The sequence below is a fragment of the Clupea harengus genome, chromosome 8 (assembly GCF_900700415.2).
Source record: "Clupea harengus chromosome 8, Ch_v2.0.2, whole genome shotgun sequence".
Taxonomy (NCBI): Eukaryota; Metazoa; Chordata; class Actinopteri; order Clupeiformes; family Clupeidae; genus Clupea; species Clupea harengus.
This window is the reverse complement of record NC_045159.1, coordinates 24,263,203-24,282,523: the sequence shown is the minus strand read 5'-3', so window position 1 is coordinate 24,282,523 and position 19,321 is coordinate 24,263,203. Positions and strand designations below refer to the sequence as shown.

General features: G+C 46.6%; 1 protein-coding gene across 1 annotated transcript in view; it reads right to left on the bottom strand.

Moving 5' to 3' along the window:
* Nucleotides 1-19,321, bottom strand: part of LOC105896055 (E3 ubiquitin-protein ligase RNF43) — a 75,441-nt gene that overhangs the window by 28,871 nt on the left and 27,249 nt on the right. The gene's annotated exons all lie outside the window — the stretch shown is intronic.

The following is a 19,321-nucleotide window of genomic DNA, read 5'->3' as shown; positions in this document are numbered from 1 at the left end:
TTCCTGAACATGTGGGTGCATATTTGACTAATAGGCACCTTATCAAAGATGAACAAGTGAAAAAAACATCCTCACTCCCTCTCATTTCCTATAACGCTGACAGGAGCTTAAGACCTCTTTCTCTCTTATTCTCTCGCACACACACACACTCACGCACACGCGCGCGCACACACACACACACCCCCCAAAAAGATGATGTGAAGCCTCAAACACAAAGCAAGGGTTGAACTCCACAAAGAACAAATACTGTGGCCAAAATATATTCCTCAAGACAAGCCTCCCCCTTTACATAAACCAGAACCAGAAGTGGGTAAAGACTCAGTCTTTTTCAGACTAGATCAAATATCTATGCTGCAGTGCCATGCTGGTACACGGTACCCATGAGTTTCTTCCCAGTTTCAAAGCTGATCTGATTCCCCCACTCTCGTACTCTCCCAGAATGTTCTGGGGTGGTCGATTCGGTGACATGTCCGCCGGCTCCCAGGTTGGCACGGCCTGCGTTTGCTGGGACTCCCTCCCTCCCTCCCTCCCCCCCCCCCCCCCCCCCCCTTCTGATGTCAGGCAACGGAAATCCCACAGTTAATAAGGACCAAGGGGCAGGTGATGTCATTGGCTGGGGACGCTGATGTCAGAAGTCACACAGGGCCTGAAGCACATCCATCAGATGGGTGCGGCAGAGGGGAGAGGATGGGAGGGAGGCGGCCGTTGGAAATGAGGGACAAATGGCAAATACAGAACGACAACTAAACCGTCACAGGATGGCCCTGGGTAGTCCATCAGACTCTGGGGGGCAGGGGAAGGTTGGTAGCTCATGAGATGCGTGTAATATATATATATATATTTTAAACATTCAACAGAAACATTACCAAAGTGCAACATTCCCTTTTTTCTTGACCAATAATGGGCTTGTTCATGTGGACAGAGGGACTCCAGACTCCAGACTATCTCTGAAATGGCCACTGCTCAGCCATGCCTCGTCTACATCTGACAAGTGCGCGAGCAAAGCTGCTCACGGCTGGTGCTCTGTTTTATGTCTCTCCTGTGACCACAGAGCACTGAAGTCTCACAGACTACCGAGGCCCTTGTAGAGATGGAGAGGACAACTCCGAGGCATTATTATTATTACAACCAAGAGAAAATGTACTGCAGTACATTCACTCAAACACACACACACACACACACACACACTGCAGTACATTCACTCAAACACACACACACACACACACACACACACTTCAGTACATTCACTCAAACACACACACACACACTTCAGTACATTCACTCAAACACACACACACACACACACACTTCAGTACATTCACTCAAACACACACACACACACACACACACACACACACACTGCAGTACATTCACTCAAACACACACACACACACACACACACACACACACACACACACACACACACACTTCAGTACATTCTGTAGTGTCTCTTCCAGTATAGTTCGCTACAGGTGACTGCTGTATTCCAGTTTGCATAAAACCTGGGCTTTTATAAATGTTCATCATCCTTTAACTTGTCAATTTAGTTTTGACAGCAGACACATTTTTGTTATGCCTCATCAAATGTATGGTTTAAAGTTATAGTGAGACCATTGGCAGTGTTCCTCAAGGCCTCATCACTCTTAGTCTGAGGCGATTTCACAAATGTTGTCTGGTTTACATGCAGTCTGCATAATTTTAGACTTTAGATTTTAGAATTTGTTTCGCAACTGAACATAAAGGCCCTTTTCCAAGTACCGCCTATTTTAATGAGTGACTCATTGCAATCTTAGCACAATGCGCTAAACCTAGGCTGACTTAAAGCTGCCATTTACTGATTATACATGTATTGACTTCAGACCAACAAAGACGTTTTTGTTTAGAAATTCTACCAAAACTAATCATTATCTTTTTTTTTTCCCTCTGTGTGCCAACATAAGTATATGCCAACCCCACTTACAATCAAGAGACAGGGAACATTGTCCATAATCCCTCATTTGTATTTTCGTCTCCGAAAGTGAGGGGCGAGATGGCTGGGGACTAAAATAAACCATGCGGGTAGACTGTACTGACCCGAAAAGAACCATCTTCATTTGGCTTTTCAGGGGTGGAGGGAAACTACAAGGCCTGGGAACCAAAATCACTGAGTCTCCGTTTTCACAGGGAGCAGAAACCGCAGCGCGCTCCCCTCCCTCCTTGTCAATGTTGACAATGGTCAATCCACCGTCTATATCTGTTAAGTCTCGCCAAGCGACGTCTCTCTCTCTCTCTCTCTCTCTCTCTCTCTCTCTCTCTCTCTATCTCGCGATGAAAGGCATTCCTCTCAGCTCAATCACAGTTGGCCCCCAAAAATACTCAAAGGCAAAGAATCTCGCAACCCCCGAAAACAAACAAGAGGAGCAGTAAGCAAGGGAAAATAAAGAGTGGCTGTGGTGTAGAAGTCAATATTTTTTTTCCTCCTGTGTGCCCTGTGGGTCTCCTTTCTTCCTGTGCCAACGGTGGCAGAGGGCTGCTTTCTTGTTCATCTGCTGCCAGGAGGGAGCTCAGGCCCGGCGGTTATGTCAGTGTGCGTTAGAGGCAACCAAAGGCAGTCTGCGCCTCTGATCGCTCCCTACCCTTCAATTTAAATCCACTCAAGTCGCAAGGCACTTTTTTTTCAAAGCATGCATACACATGATGACAATTTTTTGGGAGAAAGAGAGCGAGCGAGGGAGAGAGTGTGTGAGAGAGAGAGAGAGAGAGAGAGAGAGGAGGGGGGAGGAGAAAGAACAACTGAAATGAAGCTGAAAGCAGGGAGGAGAAGGTACTTGAGCAGGCACACCTGCAGCAGAGATGAATGGAGGGGCCTGGAGAGCGAACCGACGAGGGAGAGGATCAAGCTCTTTCAAAAGGGCCTCGTCCCTCCAAGGCCTGGAGAGCCGGCCAAGTGAGTGTTCTTCGGGGAGGAATTTGATTAACCCAAATCACCCTCTCCCTACAGCAAGAACACACTCATCCTCCCCTCCCTCCCTCCTCCCCTTCCAGCAACACCAAAATATTTTGGCCGGTGACCCAGCCTGTGTTCCGACCCAGTTTCCAGGGGAGACATCAACATTCCCCCTCTGCGCCTCACAGCTGGGCCCCCCACACAGACAGACAGCGGGATCCAAACAGGCAGCTCAGCGATCCGGCCAGACGGCTCAATCAGAAACACACCTGTGAATCCGACTCAGGGAAGAGAGTCTGTGTCAGCTTGGGTGTGTGTATGTGTGTGTGTGTGTGTGTGTGTGTGTGTGTGTGTGTGTGTGTGTGAAAACAAGAATTCATGTATATAAATATGTAAATACAAAATAATAAAGTAATGTATGTATTTATGTGAATAGTTCAATTACATATTACATCAAATACTACAGTTTGTGCATATTACTTGTGAACTTTGTCCATGTATGTCAGAATGTAAGAAGTAAACATATGAAGAGAGGGAGAAAGGAGGAGGGTGAGAGAGAGAGAGAGAGAGAGAGAAAGCCATAAATAATGCCATAAAGAAAGAGAGGGGGCATTTCCTGCTCAAAATGAGGCTTCCGATGACTTAGGTTGTGCGACACTGCAAAATGCAGTGGAGCTTTTGGGTCCGTCTTCTCTTTTATTATCGGTCATAAATGGTCTGCGCAATAATATGGACCTTTCCATGCTAAATCCTTCGGCCAGCATCTGGTATATTGGTGCTCCCCGCCACAATAGAATTACAATAGTCTCGTCTTCCAATGATTCTGCCTTAATTTACTTAGCAGAAGACCACATGCAAAATAACTTCCAGATCTCGAGGAAACAACCCCAGCGTTATACCTACTACAAGATACTGACGTTCAGGAAATGGTTTAGGGTCACCCAGAGTTTTGGGCCGTATCAGCTAGCACACCTCCACTGTAAATGGTAACCTCAGTCGTGTGTTTAACATGCACGCGACCCCCAGCCTGCCCTGGGAGGAACAGAAAGGAACACGAGGAGGTTTTGCCGCCGCGAAGCTAAGCTGGAACTGCTGTGCGTGTGCGCGGGTTTAAGTCTCCAGCTCCATCGCATGCGAGCACTAGGCCCTACGGGGCAGAAACCCAACCCGCCTCTCAGTGGAGGGGTGCAGCGGTTTGTTGCGAGGGCGAGGGGGGGCGAGGGGGAGAGCTGTGACAGTAAAGCTGGGGATCCATGAGCTGGGAGGTCCTTTGGTTCGAATTTTTTTTTTTTTCCAGCAGACAGGTAACCAGTGACAGGTCGGCGGTGTTTTATTTTTTTCTCCGTCTGTGACATCGCGCCCCCCTTTGAGAACCACTTCCCTAGTGCATGTGTGTTACTGAAGCAGAGAAGCGGTGCTCTTCAGATGGATGAAATGGCTTCAGAAAGAGAGGAATACTGCTGGGGTCGCGGCACAGCCCTCTCGCCCCCTTTACACTGGATCACAGCCTCCCTCAGACACAGGCCCCGTTTGCTTTCAGACGGGGAGCCGCTTCCTGGAAAACGAAGAGGCCGCCGACAAATAGAAAACTGAAAAAAAAAAGAAAAGAAAGCGTGCAACGTGCAATGGGGGAACAAGAGGCATAACCCACTTCAGTCCTGTCAAAACAAGAGTCCCCCCCCCCCCCCCCCCCCCCCAGTGTGTCTGCACTGACAGCGCCAGGCCAGGATCACGGGAGACAGTGATGCACACAGTGACTGCAGTGAAATGACATTAGAGCAGCGGGCTGCTGTGCCAAGAACATGTGCTTTATGTGTCTGCCCTTCACTGAGCTCCAAAGAGAGATCCCCTCACAGTCAACGTGTCCACTTGTGCATGGAGGGGGTCTAGGATGGCCACTCTCTGTGACACGTCACCAAACACAAGCTGTCAAGTCCCTGCAAACAGACCCAGGTGTGCTGCAGGGGTGGCGGGGGTGTTGTAGGGCTGTAGCTGTACGGAGCGAGCAGTAAGGACCGGGCAATTTCCAGAGGCCGACTCAATTCAGCCACTTTCCCTGTGTGAGCCTAAGAAACTCTTGTAAGTTTCAAAACAGTCCTAATCCCGTTTCGCTGAGCATCTTTGCCCGATCAGTCCCGGGTAGATGCAGGGCGGCACTGAGCTCCCGTGTGGTTGTGTGCTGTTTGGGTCAGAGGAAAATCATGGACCAAGGTGCTGCTTTAGTGAGTGACCAGCAGGGGGAGCAGCGTCCCTGGTGACACACTAACACACACACACACACACACACACACACACACACACACACACACACACACACACAGACACACAGAGCGGCTGCAGGGGAGGCCGGACGGGGCCTGGGACAGAGCTCTGGAGGCCGGGACACGCATTACTGCACCACTGACCTGCTACCGTCCCCGAGGGGGAGAAAGTGGGACGGCTCACAAACACACACTCCAGGGAAAGGCACAAATATGGAGCGGGGGGGGGGGGGGGGGGGGGGCATTCCGATGCAGGCACAAAGACAGGGCTCAGAGATACCCTCACAGACACGGAAGAGTGTCAGGGGCAAAAACAAACACAAGCAGACGCTCGGCGAGGCAAACGAGGAGAACGACAAAAGACGGAGCGTGCATAAACACTCACGCGGACACACGTACACATACACTTCAAAAATAAATAAAAACCTACATGCAAGTAAGGCGTGCTGTTCTCAAACCAGATGTCGTATTGCAGCAACACTCCTGAATATCTCCCAGGGAAAACACACAATAACACTGGCCACACAGCTATCTGAAGTGCAGGCCTTTGAGGGAGCCAACAAAAGCAACACTGTGTTTCACAAACTAGGAAGAGCTCAGAGAAAGAGGGCAGAGAGAGAGAGAGAAAGAGAGAGAGAGAGAGAGAGAGAGAGAGAGAGAGAGAGAGAAAGAGGAGGGTTTCTTTCCTGAGTGAAGTCAGAAGAATTTGTGTGTCTATATTGAACAAGTTTCTGCTTATTTTTTTGTGGCAGGGACAGGAGGAGAGAAGGGAGAGAGGGAAGGAGCAGGAGGAGAGGAAGGAGAGAAGGGAGAGAGGAAGGAGCCGTGGCGGATTACGAGCCCCTTAAAACACGATATGATCACAGCACCTTTGACCCAGGAAGCAGAAGTGAAAGGAATGAGCGAGCGAGTGAATGAGTCGTGTGTATATTCCCACAGACAAAAGTCAACGCTGTTTGTGGGGGCCGGACAAAAGGAGGGCTGCCCATCGCCATGGCGACGGTTCAGCTGTGAGTTTTTGTGTGGCCGCCGGTCTTCATTCTTTCCACTGTACCAGTAAACCCACCTCCGAAAAAGAGCACAATGTGTATCAAAGCCCTGCACTTGTGTGTGCATGTACACACACACACACACACACACACACACACCCACACCCAAGCACACACACACACACACACACTCACACACACACACTCCCCTCAGGCCCACACTATCCATTTCAAAGGCGCGGGTGAAGATAAACACAGTGCTTCCCTTCCAACACCAGTAAGAGGCTCTCTAGCCCCAGCAATTGTTAGTGTTTGAATGATCCCTCTTTCCTAGTAACAAGGGCCATGTACACAGACTCCCTCTAACTTCCTGCGCCTGTCTTTACCTCCATCTCAGGCTTTATCGGGCGCAGTTCACTTCTTCGCTGCACCAATAGTAAGTCATGTCCGCACGGTTTGAAAATGCTCAGACATGTTTGAAATGTGTGAGTCTTAGAGCAAACATTTCTCTCTTGTTCTTAAGGTTTCGGAGAGAGCTTTGGGCCTTTGACGTATGGCGTGGGAGAGGGGTGCTAAACATGACTCACGGCTTCCTCCTCCTCCTCCACCTTCTCTCGTTCAGGAAGTTCGGATCGGATCCCTGCTCAGCCTCATCTAAGGGGTAGGGAGGAAGGGCATTTTTTGGTCAAGCTGGTTTTCCGAAGCAGAGGTCAAACAAGGGAGCTAACAGCCAGCCAAAAGGTGGCAAAGTCCCAGGCAAGTGGGAGGGGAGATGTCAAAAAGGCTAAGATGGCGAATGAGAGAAAGAGAATGGAAGATGCATACCGCTGACACAACCTCATGACCCAACCCCTTAGTTTTAGCTTAGAAGTAGAAGTAGTAGTAGTAGTAGTAGCAGCAGTACTTTTAATTACTTTCTAATTCATTATTTCCTGTTCCATGTTGTTTTCCTTATTATGTCATTATTAGGTCATGTAGAAATGCTTTGAACACGTCGTATACTCTGTTCAGCTGTAGCATGTTTAACACACATGTGATACACGTGATTTTGTCAGATATAACAGATGTACAGGAGCACTGGAGAGGGAGAGAGAGGGAGAGAGAGGGGGCGAGAGGGAGAGAGGGAGAGAGAGAGAGAGAGAGAGTGAGAGAGAGAACGGAGTGAGGGATGAAGGAGTGCATTTAGGGAGAGACATATGGAAAGTGTTGTGAAGGGTGGATCAGAGAGGGCCTCTGCTCTGTGACCAGCCCTGCCTGCTTCTCTGCCCATTCATTTACTCTCCTGCTCCTGCTCCTGCTCCTGCTAAGACTCTGACTCCAGCACACTGCTGCTGCCACCTCTCTCCTCTCCTCTCCTCTTCTCTCCTCTTTTCTCCTCTTCTCTCCTCTCCACTCCACCTCTCCTCTCCTCTTCTCTCCTCTCCACCTCTCCTCTCCTCCTGCCCTCCCCTCCCCTCTCCTCTCCTCTGCTCAACTCAGAGCTACCACATCCAATCATCTCACATCACCTCCTGTCACTTTAGTCCTACAACCTGGCCACTGTATTAGAAACGTCAAACTATAAAAAAGTATTAACCGTCCCCAGGGATTCCTCTCCCTAACCAATACTGCCACACTAGTGAGAGCAAACAGAAAAATAGTCCCTCAGTTTATATGAAAAAAAAGTCCCCTGAGTAAAAATAAAGTGTGGTGCCCTCTGGTTGTTCTGCAGAAGGAGGCAGGGCAGATCACTCCACTGCCAGCCGCCGGGACTTCCAGCATGTGTGGTTTTAACGAGAGACAGGTGTCTCTTTTTATGCCTGTCCATATAAAATAGAAATGATGGTGCTGCCGAGTGAGCTTTTAATATGGTTCTCCTTCTGCAGGATAAGGCGCTTTTACAGCAGTCAGCCCAGTGCGCTCCACTCCTCTCCTACACTCCCGGCACAGCCAACACCTCACTTCTCATCCTCTCCAGATCAAAGGGCAAGATTGCATATGAGCTGAAACGTCCCTCCTTTTTCACCCCCCCCTTCCCTTCCCTTCCCCTCCGCCTCTCTCTTCCTCCCTCCCTATGCATCTGGTCATTTCAGAGTCATTCTCACACACACAGTCCTAACACTCAGTCATTCTCACTCACACACACAGTCCTAACACTCAGAGTCATACTCAAACACACACACACACACACACACACACACACACACACACAGTCCTAACACGCAGAGTCATTCTCACACATACACACACAGTCCTAACACTCAGTCATTCTCACACACACACACAGTCCTAACACTCAGAGTCATTCTCTCTCACACACACACACACACACACACACACACACACACAGTCCTAACACCTCATGCTGTGCAGTGCACTCCTAAAGAGGAGTGAAACTGTGCACCAGCCAGAATCCAGCATGCAACCAGTGGAATTTCAACCCCCCCCCCCCCCCCACCCCTCCTTTTCATGGGACATGTCTTTCTCAGGCAGTGGAGGAGGCCTTCAGACCGGCACAAAGGGGACGGCTGGAGTTCTGCCACCTGAGCCGCACGTCAGATCTCCTATCTCCCTCCTCCACTGTCCGACCCGAGCGCCAAACAGCCCTTAACCCACAATGCAGCGTTTATCTCCATCTGATACCTGTATTGATCTCACACACACAGCCATGTTAAATGAGGTTATACGAGACGGCTTGAGAAAACCCACACCCCGAAGACTGACATTTGAAAGGGAAACCAGGAAACATCAGACTTGTTTCAGACCGAGCGAGGGAATGGAAAAAAAAAAGAGACTAAAAACAGAAGAACTTTCAAATGCAATGTAGCATTTAAGACCAGGACTTGAACTGGGGAGGCATTTAGGGGCAATTAGGCCAGTTTGGGAAGTGCACTCAATAACTCATAGTTACACACTGTAATATGAATTGTGGTGATGATTCACAGTGTTTGCCAGGGGAAAATCCCCAGCATGGTTGGTGACGGAGCTGTGTGTTTATGTGTGTGTCTGCATCTGTGTGTGTGTGCACGTGTATGTGTGTATGCCACTGAGAGAGAGAGAGAGTGCGAGTTAGTGAGTGTGTGTGTGAGGGGGGAGCCTAATTGAAGAAGGGAGTAGTTTTTGCGGGCGAGAAACACATCAAACCGCGCTGTAATGCTGACGTCCCCTCTCCACAAATGAGCTTGTTCTCTCCCGCTGGGTGAGTCATGCCTGCGACGGAGCGAGCGCCCGCCCGCCGCCCGCCCGCCGTGGGGAGTCTCTCTGGCCCAACCCCGTAATCAGCCAGCCAGCCAGCCAGCCAACCAACCAGCCAGCCGGCCCTCCGCATGGCCCAAGCCCCGGGGAGGGGAGGGGGAGAGACGGAGAGTTGGAGTCATGGGATCCACTCCCAACACTGTCCACAGCAGCGCCACATGAAGGCCTCCCCCCTGAACCCCCCGTCTTTATTGTCGAGTCCGTGCCAAAGTGTAAACATGACCAAGTCACACAAACAACCTCCATGACGGCACGCCGTTAAATCTCCCGACATCTGCCAGCGACCTCAAGAGACCGAATCAATAATATAAACGAGGGGGGAGCAGCTAAATGAGATCACAAAAATACCCATCTTTTTCTACCGATGCCAAATGGCCAGCGCTTAGATTATACCTAGCATGCTCTCACTGTAGACAGACGCTGAGTAGAGGAGTCGGTCTGTTAATGATGCTTTACATGACCCCAATGAGGCCCCTCATGGCTCACGGCGCTCACTGGACTTACAGACGGCATCAACGACTCCAGAAAAACATCATCCCGCAGTAGATCAGGGCTAGGACATGCTGATCAGCATTTGGCTCCAGCCTATGATGTGGTATGCAAGGTAGATGATGTCACATATCACTACTTAGCACTAGATCTCAAAATGTAAGGGTGGTTGCTTGAGGCGAAAGAGGGAGAGTCTGGACATTTGAGGGCCAGCCATTGGCTATCTTCGGCCAGCTGTACAGTCCGCCGCCACTGAAAGAGACAGAGGGAAGAAGAGGAAGAGAAGCTTTAGGAGGGAGAGGAGTAGAGAGAGAGAGAGAGAGAGAGATGAGATGAGATGAAGGGGGGGGGGGGGGGGGGTTATCGCCAAAGCCTTCGGCTCACAGCCAGGAGCGCAGGGCAGCTCTCGGAATACCATGGAAAAATGCGAGGCAGGAATGCAGGCTCCTGGGAGCAGTGTAAACAGTCCCGGCCGGGAGAATGCTGCCACACGGCTTTGAAGTCACTGATCCCCCTTCTCTCTGCACCCTCCACTCACTCCACACCCCCCTCCACCACCACCCAATCTTTCTTATCGCCACGGTGATCAGCCAGATTGGGGTGGGGGTGAGGGGGTGTAGAGACGGGGAGGAGTGTGCTGTGGGGAGGGACAACACCGGACAGCGGCAGAAAAGAAATTCTCTTTCACAGTCTTGAAGATTATGCCGGATTGGAGATTTGTGGAAAAAGAAAAAAAAAAAGAGTGTCTGATGGTTTATCTCACCCAGGCCTCCACAGGCTTGATCTGAAGTTTTTTGGTGGAGCATGAATGCACACACACACACAGACATACACACACACACACACACATACACACACACACACACAAACAGACAAAGGGAACATAAACGCAACATGAAAGCAGAGTTGCATCTAACTCCCCCAACCCAGTCACCATTATCTTGCCTGATAAACATCACTGTAGCAGGTGGATATAGGGGTACCAATTTGTCAGTTTATCACAAAACCATAACAATGCATCAAGGCATTTAGCAATCCCTCTCTTCTCTCTCATAGAAACCCTGGGGCTGAAGCCCAGCGGCGTAGCCAGAATTGTATTTTTGGGCAGGCCTCTGTGAAAGTGAGCAGGCACAACCCAACTCAACGTTCATCACAGTGTATTACAGCTGAACTGAAGGCAGTCTTCGGCTAGACCACCACACAGCACGAGTGTGGTAGACTCAATAATCAAGCAAGTTAAATCTTCCGTTCTTTGTTTTCACTGAAAAGGAATTTATAGAAAAACAAAGATTACAGCAAAAAAACACAGTGCCTCTATCCATCATGCATACTTTTCTAATCGGAGGTAAAACAAACGGCCTGCTCTCACAACAACTGAATGCACAATATCGCAACAACAGGCACAATAGCCTACAAGCAGGTTTACATCACTGGAACTATGTGGTCAACATTTTTAAGAATCTCCCACGGCAACAACAACCAGTGTAAGGGCAGACCGCCCTCCTTATAGGGCCACATAATAAAAACCTTATTTGCTTTATGTGCCTTCAGGACGTGTGGCAAAATTAAAAAATTCTCCCTCAGGTTTCAATTTCAATATCTCGAGAACGACTTAAGCTAAAGTTTTGAAATTTGGTATACTTCCACTTGGCGACATTCTTCATTCATGTCCATAGGGGGTGCTGAAACTGACATATCAATATCTCTTTTAGTGTACAGCGACACAATCACAAAGTATATCTATATTACAGCAATTTTTGGAAACCTGCAGATCATTCCTATTTAGTGCGGTTTTAGTAAATAACCCTATATATATATATATATACACACACTATATAATGCCTGTTGTATCATATTTGCTACATGAGTTTTTGAGACGTCATTATAACCTGTTGTATGCGTTGACACGTCTTCTGTCCTCTGATGGATTATCCGTGCACTGTAGGTGCACTGTTGGCAGTAGTGCGCCTTTAAACGCTATATACAAAATGGCTGCCTTCATGTAGTAACTCACAAGTATTTGGCAGGGGCAATTTTTTTAAAGTTACTAATATGTCACTATAATGTACTGTTTTGAAGCGAATTATAATTGCTTCATACATCATTTTATTTATTTTATAGTACAATCTTATTGAAAATGTATGTATCAAATATGATACAGCAGGTATTTAAGGTAATTTATCTGTGAATCCCTCCATTGTCTTTGTATTGCAATTCATGATGCTGACAGAAAAATCATATCTCAGCAACTCTTTGATGACATGAAACTTGGACCCCTTCCTGAAGTAGTGCTAAATGTTGCCTCACCTCAAAAAGTTGCCTCACCTCAAAAAGGTTCCTGTTTGAAAAAAAAAAAAAAAACTAACCAACATAAAATATTCCCTCCATTGTCTTTGTATTGCAATTCATGATGATAACAGAAAAATTATATCTCAGACACCAAACTTGGTTTATGGACTAGAATCCATTCCTGAGGTGCTGAAAACATTTTCATTCGACTACTGGGTGGCACTGTAATAAGCAGCAATGTTAATTTTTTGTATTGCAATTCATGATGCTGACAGAAAAATCATATCTCAGCAACTCTTTGATGACATGAAACTTGGACCCCTTCCTGAAGTAGTGCTAAATGTTGCCTCACCTCAAAATGTTGCCTCACCTCAAAAAGGTTCCTGTTTGAAAAAAAAAAAAAAAAACTAACCCACATAAAATATTCCCTCCATTGTCTTTGTATTGCAATTCATGATGATAACAGAAAAATTATATCTCAGACACCAAACTTGGTTTATGGACTAGAATCCATTCCTGAGGTGCTGAAAACATTTTCATTCGACTACTGGGTGGCACTGTAATAAGCAGCAATGTTAATTTTTTGTATTGCAATTCATGATGCTGACAGAAAAATCATATCTCAGCAACTCTTTGATGACATGAAACTTGGACCCCTTCCTGAAGTAGTGCTAAATGTTGCCTCACCTCAAAATGTTGCCTCACCTCAAAAAGGTTCCTGTTTGAAAAAAAAAAAAAAAACTAACCCACATAAAATATTCCCTCCATTGTCTTTGTATTGCAATTCATGATGATAACAGAAAAATTATATCTCAGACACCAAACTTGGTTTATGGACTAGAATCCATTCCTGAGGTGCTGAAAACATTTTCATTCGACTACTGGGTGGCACTGTAATAAGCAGCAATGTTAATTTTTTTGTTTGTTTTAGTTTTTTTGCCTACGACAAAGAACCAACCCAAATGAAATATTACAAAATGTTCCAAACAATAGTTGTTTTTTGTTTAAATTGGTCAAAGGTACCAATAAACTCAAAATTAGATGCATCAGTCTTTACAGGCTTAAATTACACACGCACATATATGAATATATATTATTCTGTCTTCTTATATATTTTTCAATAATATTGTTATTTCCTAGTCTAACACTTACACAGCGCTATGCAGGACATCTAGTTCAAATACAAATTGAGAACAGTTGTATTGATTTCAAGCTGTTTGTGATTATATTACTATAAAAAAAACAATATTTTATTGAATAATTACATGATGCATTGTAACTCGGTGGGCCTAGCATTACAGTGGGTGGGACAAGGCCAGTTATGCCCGTCCATGGGCTATGCCCCTGCTGAAGCTTGCTGAGGACAGTAGGTCTGTGAAGTCAGGCTATGGAGTCATCTGCCCTCGCGATGTCCCCGAGCCCCTTCTCAGAGCACTTCAATCTGGGCTTTCAACATCTTTGTTCCCGGCAGGCTAGTGATATCAGGGTAAGAATGTGTCCACTGTCCAAAGCAGACTGGCAGGCACCGGTGCCCCGGCCCGGCCGTTTGAGGGAGCCGAGGAATCCGGCAAGGAAGACAGGTAAACACTATTCCCTTAGGAGAACTTTAAAATGAGAGTGTGTGCAACTATATGTGGAGGTATGTATATGTGTATGTGTGTGTGTGTGTGAGTGAGCAAGTGAGCATGTCTGGTTGAGTCATCTTTGCAGACACACAAACACACACACACACACACACACACACACACACACACACACACACACACACACACACACACACACACACACACACACACACACACACACACACAAACAAACTCAGACGACTACCCTGGATTCCAATTTTTCCAGTAAGATTTAATTGATCCCCGGATTAAAGGCTGCTCAAAACACCCAGACAGATGAAATGCCTTAAAAACAGTCATTATCTGAAATTATGGAAGACAGCAGACAAAAGGCAAATGACTACAGCAACAAGACACCCAGGTAATTACCCTTCAGAACACAGGACAATGGCCGACTAAACAGTGTTCTACATAAACATCCCCTGACCACACTCAGACATGTTGAATCTGCACAGCTATACTGCAGTCAAACTCTACACATTATCATAGGCAGCAATGATCTTCATGAACATAACCTTCATCGGGTCAAACATGGCTGGGTCTGAATGTGAACATACTTTTCTGACACACAGACACAGACACAGACACAGACACACACACAGACACACACACACACACACACACACACACACACACACTTGAGAGAGACAGCAGCTGCCCGACTGGAGACACACCAAGTCCAAGAGGGCTTCCTTTTTCACAGGCTGGTGCCACCCCAAACGGAGCGGAGTCAGTGTGCCTCAGACTGCCAAGAAGACAGCCTAAAATTGATCCAAAAGAAGAAGACATAAAAAGAATGTCTGCCATGAGAAAGAAAGTAAGAAAGAAAGAAAGCAAAAAAGAAAGAAAGGACGGAAGGAAGGAAGGGAAAGAGAGAAACCTTTGAGGCACAAGGGAAACCCATTGGGTCCAAAATACCCCCTTTGAGCACACAAGGAACAAAATGGCATTTATTTCAACATCATTCCTCTTTAAAGTGTATTTTTGACATAATTACAGAAGGGGAGATGTCTTGAGTCACCCTGGAGGCCTACGCACACTGCCTCCCACAACAAAACACCACAAGACCAACACTCCCTACATTTTCTGAAAAAATCCGGCCTTTTCCCTGCTCTCTACTTCTGCAAACGATCGAGACTAAGCAAAGAACGAAAGCGCCTGTAAATAGACGTCAGTGGACTCTGTCAGAGTAACACACCCTTGATACTATGGAGCGACAATTTAATTGGTGGCTTTGGTGACACTAGTTGAACTCAACAGCCGCTTTGTTAACCAGTGACTGTTTTTTCCATACGGTGAGATTTATGTAACGGGCAACACAGACAAGTCCTGTCTGGTCCATTAGCATTGATGAGCGCACTCGATAAAGACACACCGTAAAAGTCCCTCCAAGCCTAGACAGTCCCAGCGTAAGGGGGGGAATAATCCTGTTTTATGTAGACAGGAATCCTGGCAGGGACGTTAGACTTCTCAACATAGACCGTCCCAGACAGATTCTTGTGTTTTGACCTTTTCTGGCAGATGTTCTACGTAAACAGTTCTGGCATCCTCGTGTCCTTTGATGCCTCTCCGAGAAGGGCCAAAAAAAGAACATAAAACAAGTTTAGTTTCGGACAGAAACTGGCATATTATTTTTTTGTCCCCTCGCTTTTTAACACAAATATATTGCAAAACCAGTCCAGGCACACTTCCAAGGGCCTCCTTAAGTCATTTCCTGCTGGTATATTTATTTCAATCACGGCTCTTCAAAGAGCGTCTCTCCGCTCAGCGTCGCTTGCTTTTCCGTCCTCGGTTGCCACATTCTCTGAAATGTCACCACCTCAACCGATGCACAGATTTATTACACCACTGCATTTTTTTTTTCTGATTTTCCATCCTAAGCTCATTGAAATGCACATTTTCTTTAGTACCGGAACAGATACATTTTATACCCAGATGACTTGACTTCAAGTTTTTCTTGATGCTTTGTTATTTTTTCCTCATGGCTTCCTCATCCGACCACGAAGTCTTAATAATAAGTCTTAATGTTCAACTCATTTCAAGTCCATCCAAGTACTTAATAAATACCAACAACATTTTTTTTAGCATTTACCACAGACAGGCTTGACTCTATGGCCCAAACCTGTTGGGCCACAATTACGTTTACACGAGGCCACGTTAACCTCTATTAAGGTTACACCAAGACACCTTGCGGAGACTGCCCTATGTATGTGCACCTTTGCGGTGTGTACTTTTCTCTGGAAACTTTGTGGAATAGGATGTCCTTTATGCGGGGGCTTCTGCGCCTGCAACCTGGCCACTGGTTTAGTTGGGCTGCCTCCAGACATGTAATCTAAGAGTCTGTGTGATGCTTAATTAGCTCCACTCCGCTGACTCATTGCAGTGTAATGTAGTGTAACTGTGACAGCAAACTCAGTGCCAGTGGAAAGAGCACAGGAGTGTTGGCTTAAAGGTGCACACCCTTTTCCATAAGGCTCCATTGAGCTAAATTAAACACTAGCTGCTACCTGACTACAGGCTAGTGAATGTGATCCCCAGCACACAGAGTAACAATAGCACCTAGCCGTGTGGCTGAGGCAGAGGCAGAGGCAGCCTGAGGCTGTAGAGAGGGCTCTCCTGCGGTGACCTTTGACCCTACACTGAATCCTTCCCCTGACAAAGACAGATCAGGCCAGCCACCCTATTAGCAGCAGCAGGATGAGGCTTAGATCCTGAAACTGAAGCCTCTCTTGGCATGCACGGTGTCAGTCACACGACTGACAGGGGGGTTTCACTTCCTCTGTGACGGACGGACTGCTTCTGACTGAGCCTCCAGGTGACAGAGACGATGCAAGTGTGTAAGTGTGTGTGTGTGTGTGTGTGTGTGTGTAGACAAGCCTGTGTGTTGAGGTCAAGGGACAAAAGGCTAACCTCACATGGCTGAAAGTAAAGCAATACTGCAGTCGAATATGGACACTATGGACTCAAATGTCACCGCTTTGTGTTTGCAAGTGTGTGTGTGTGTGTGTGTGTGTGTGTGTGTGTGTGTGTGTGTGTGTGTGTGGGAAAGAGAGTACAATTATTACATGGAACACCTATATCTCTTGATATAGCACTCAAAGAGGAGCAGGTTTCTACTACTCGTGATATATGGACGAAACCATAAATTCTTAACATGGTGAGTTGCCTTCAGTTTCATAAAGCACAGACATGAGGTCTGCCTGTAATCCTGTAAGGCAGAAAACAACTGCTTTTATCTGAGCCAGGAAGCTGTTCCATAAGGACTGCTGCTCGGGGAAGAATAGGATCTTAACAGCTTTTATGATGTGAAGCACTTTTTTTTTTTAACATGGGGTCAGGACAAAGAGAAGGGTAAGGAGGGGAAAAAAAACCTCCCACCTCCATTTTAAAGTCTGAATCTTTGTAGGCATGCCAGGACACAGCCTCATTCTAGTGCATACACACCTGCACACGGCAGGAAAGGAGACCTCTCAGATCAGTGGAACTTCACAGGCAAACCGCAGTAAATAACCGCAAAAAAATTAAACTGCTGGCAGTGAAATGGCGACTATTTAGGGGAAACACAGCATTCTTTCCCCACGTCCTCCTTGAGCACTGCCACGTGGGTGGGCCACAAATCAAATGCAGCTTTACAAACACGTCCACTACGGGAAGCAGGCCACCAATCAAAAAACAGCTTCAGTCACCTTTTAGGAAAAGAAGCCATCTTTAGAGTCACACAAACCAAAAAGATCAAATCCTACATAGCCGCCGTAAGGGAAGGTATAAATGACGACGAATTACCGCCCAATAATTCCAAGTCTTATTTGAAAAATTATTGTGTGAATGCTTTTGGGTTTTATTTTTCTTTCAGATAGCACCCTTGATTGAAGGTTTTGGCTGTTTTGAACTGCCGTGGTTCCCCTTCACTGGTGTTCTGATTGCTGGGCTCTCCAACTGCTGAAGGTGTAAAGAGTCTCTTGCTCAAGCACTTGAGAGGAAGCCGACGCTTGTCCACCTTGACCTGCCCCTTGCACACACACGCCTGCGACAGAAGTGGAAAGTGACATACGGCCTTGATGAAACCACACAAAGCAATGACCACCAAATCACTCGGGAGCGAGAGTACTTGAACAGAATCAATGGTTTGCCAGAGATAGCATCACACAGTATTAGGATGGAGAGAGAGAAGGAGAGAGAGAGAGAGAGAGAGAGAGAGAGAGAGAGAGAGAGAGAAGGGGAAATCCCAACTATCTGAACAACTCTTAAAGAAAATACTTAAATAAAATCACATGGGACATCAGAGATGCCACAAGCGCTTGATCCTGTTGATCTCTTCACAGATCATTTCCTTGTTTTACAAGCTTCCTTGAGCAACAGAGCTCTCTCTCTCTCTCTCTCTCTCTCACACACACACACACACACACACACACACACACACACGTCAAATGGTGTGTTTTGATCTCAAACAAGCTTTCCAGGTTATGGCTGGTATGATGTTTCTGGACTGCAATTTTTTTTGCTACAGGGCCAATGGAACATGCCCAGATTTGCTGACTGATTTTGATTCCATGAACAAGGAAACTAATGGGCAATCATCACTTAAAACAGCATACCCTGTGAACTCCTGCGAAGGCACCCTGTGTAAGCACGCGCAAAAATCAGCATTTGCATTTGAAGATCTGTTCCAATACACATCAGAAGGCTTGCGTTATGAAAAGGAAATGTACAGAACCAGCTGGCTTTGCCAGGTTAAACTAGGACTGTGCCCTTTGTACGCTTAAAAATAAACTTGATCAATCAAAGGCACACAGATGAAAAAAAATACTGATATAGCCAAATGTGATGCGACTGAAGGCGCTTGAAAGTGATTCCCATGGAGAATCCTCTCTGGAACACCCTATATCAAAGCCTGGGTTGTGGTTCCCGACTCGGGTTCCATCGGAAAAGCTCCCTGCCTTGTTCCAGTAGCACAGTGGTTTATTGTTCCAGAGCGATGGGAGCCGATAGGGAACGTCCGTATCACTGATGCTCTGTGGTTCTTGGCGCGGTGACAGCATTTCTGTGCAGAGGTGCCAGAGAGACATGTTGTGCAAAAGGTTAGCAAAACACCAGAGGAGTAATATGCCCTACAGTGGTACGCCTGCCGTCTGCCGTGCAACCCCGCTGTTTACAATTACACAAAATTAGATCAAAACATAAAAGAGGACTATTTTTAACACTAGAGGGTAAAGAGTCAAATGTAATGGCTGCACGTATTTTGTTTAAAGTGTGTGGACTGTATTGTGTGTTTTCTGCAGTTCTCATTTTCATATCAACTGAATCATGGCAACGTTTCAAAAGGGAAGAAGAGTAAAGCAGAAGTTGTTGTGCTTTGCATTTGCAAGGTAAGCAGACAATTTTTGCCTTGTATTGCTGAAATATACATTATCAAAATCCCACGGCAATTAGTGGAAAAAGGAAATGAAGTCAACTAAAAAAAAGAGAAAAGAAGGACTAGACCTTGACTTAAACGATGTTTTCCTCCCT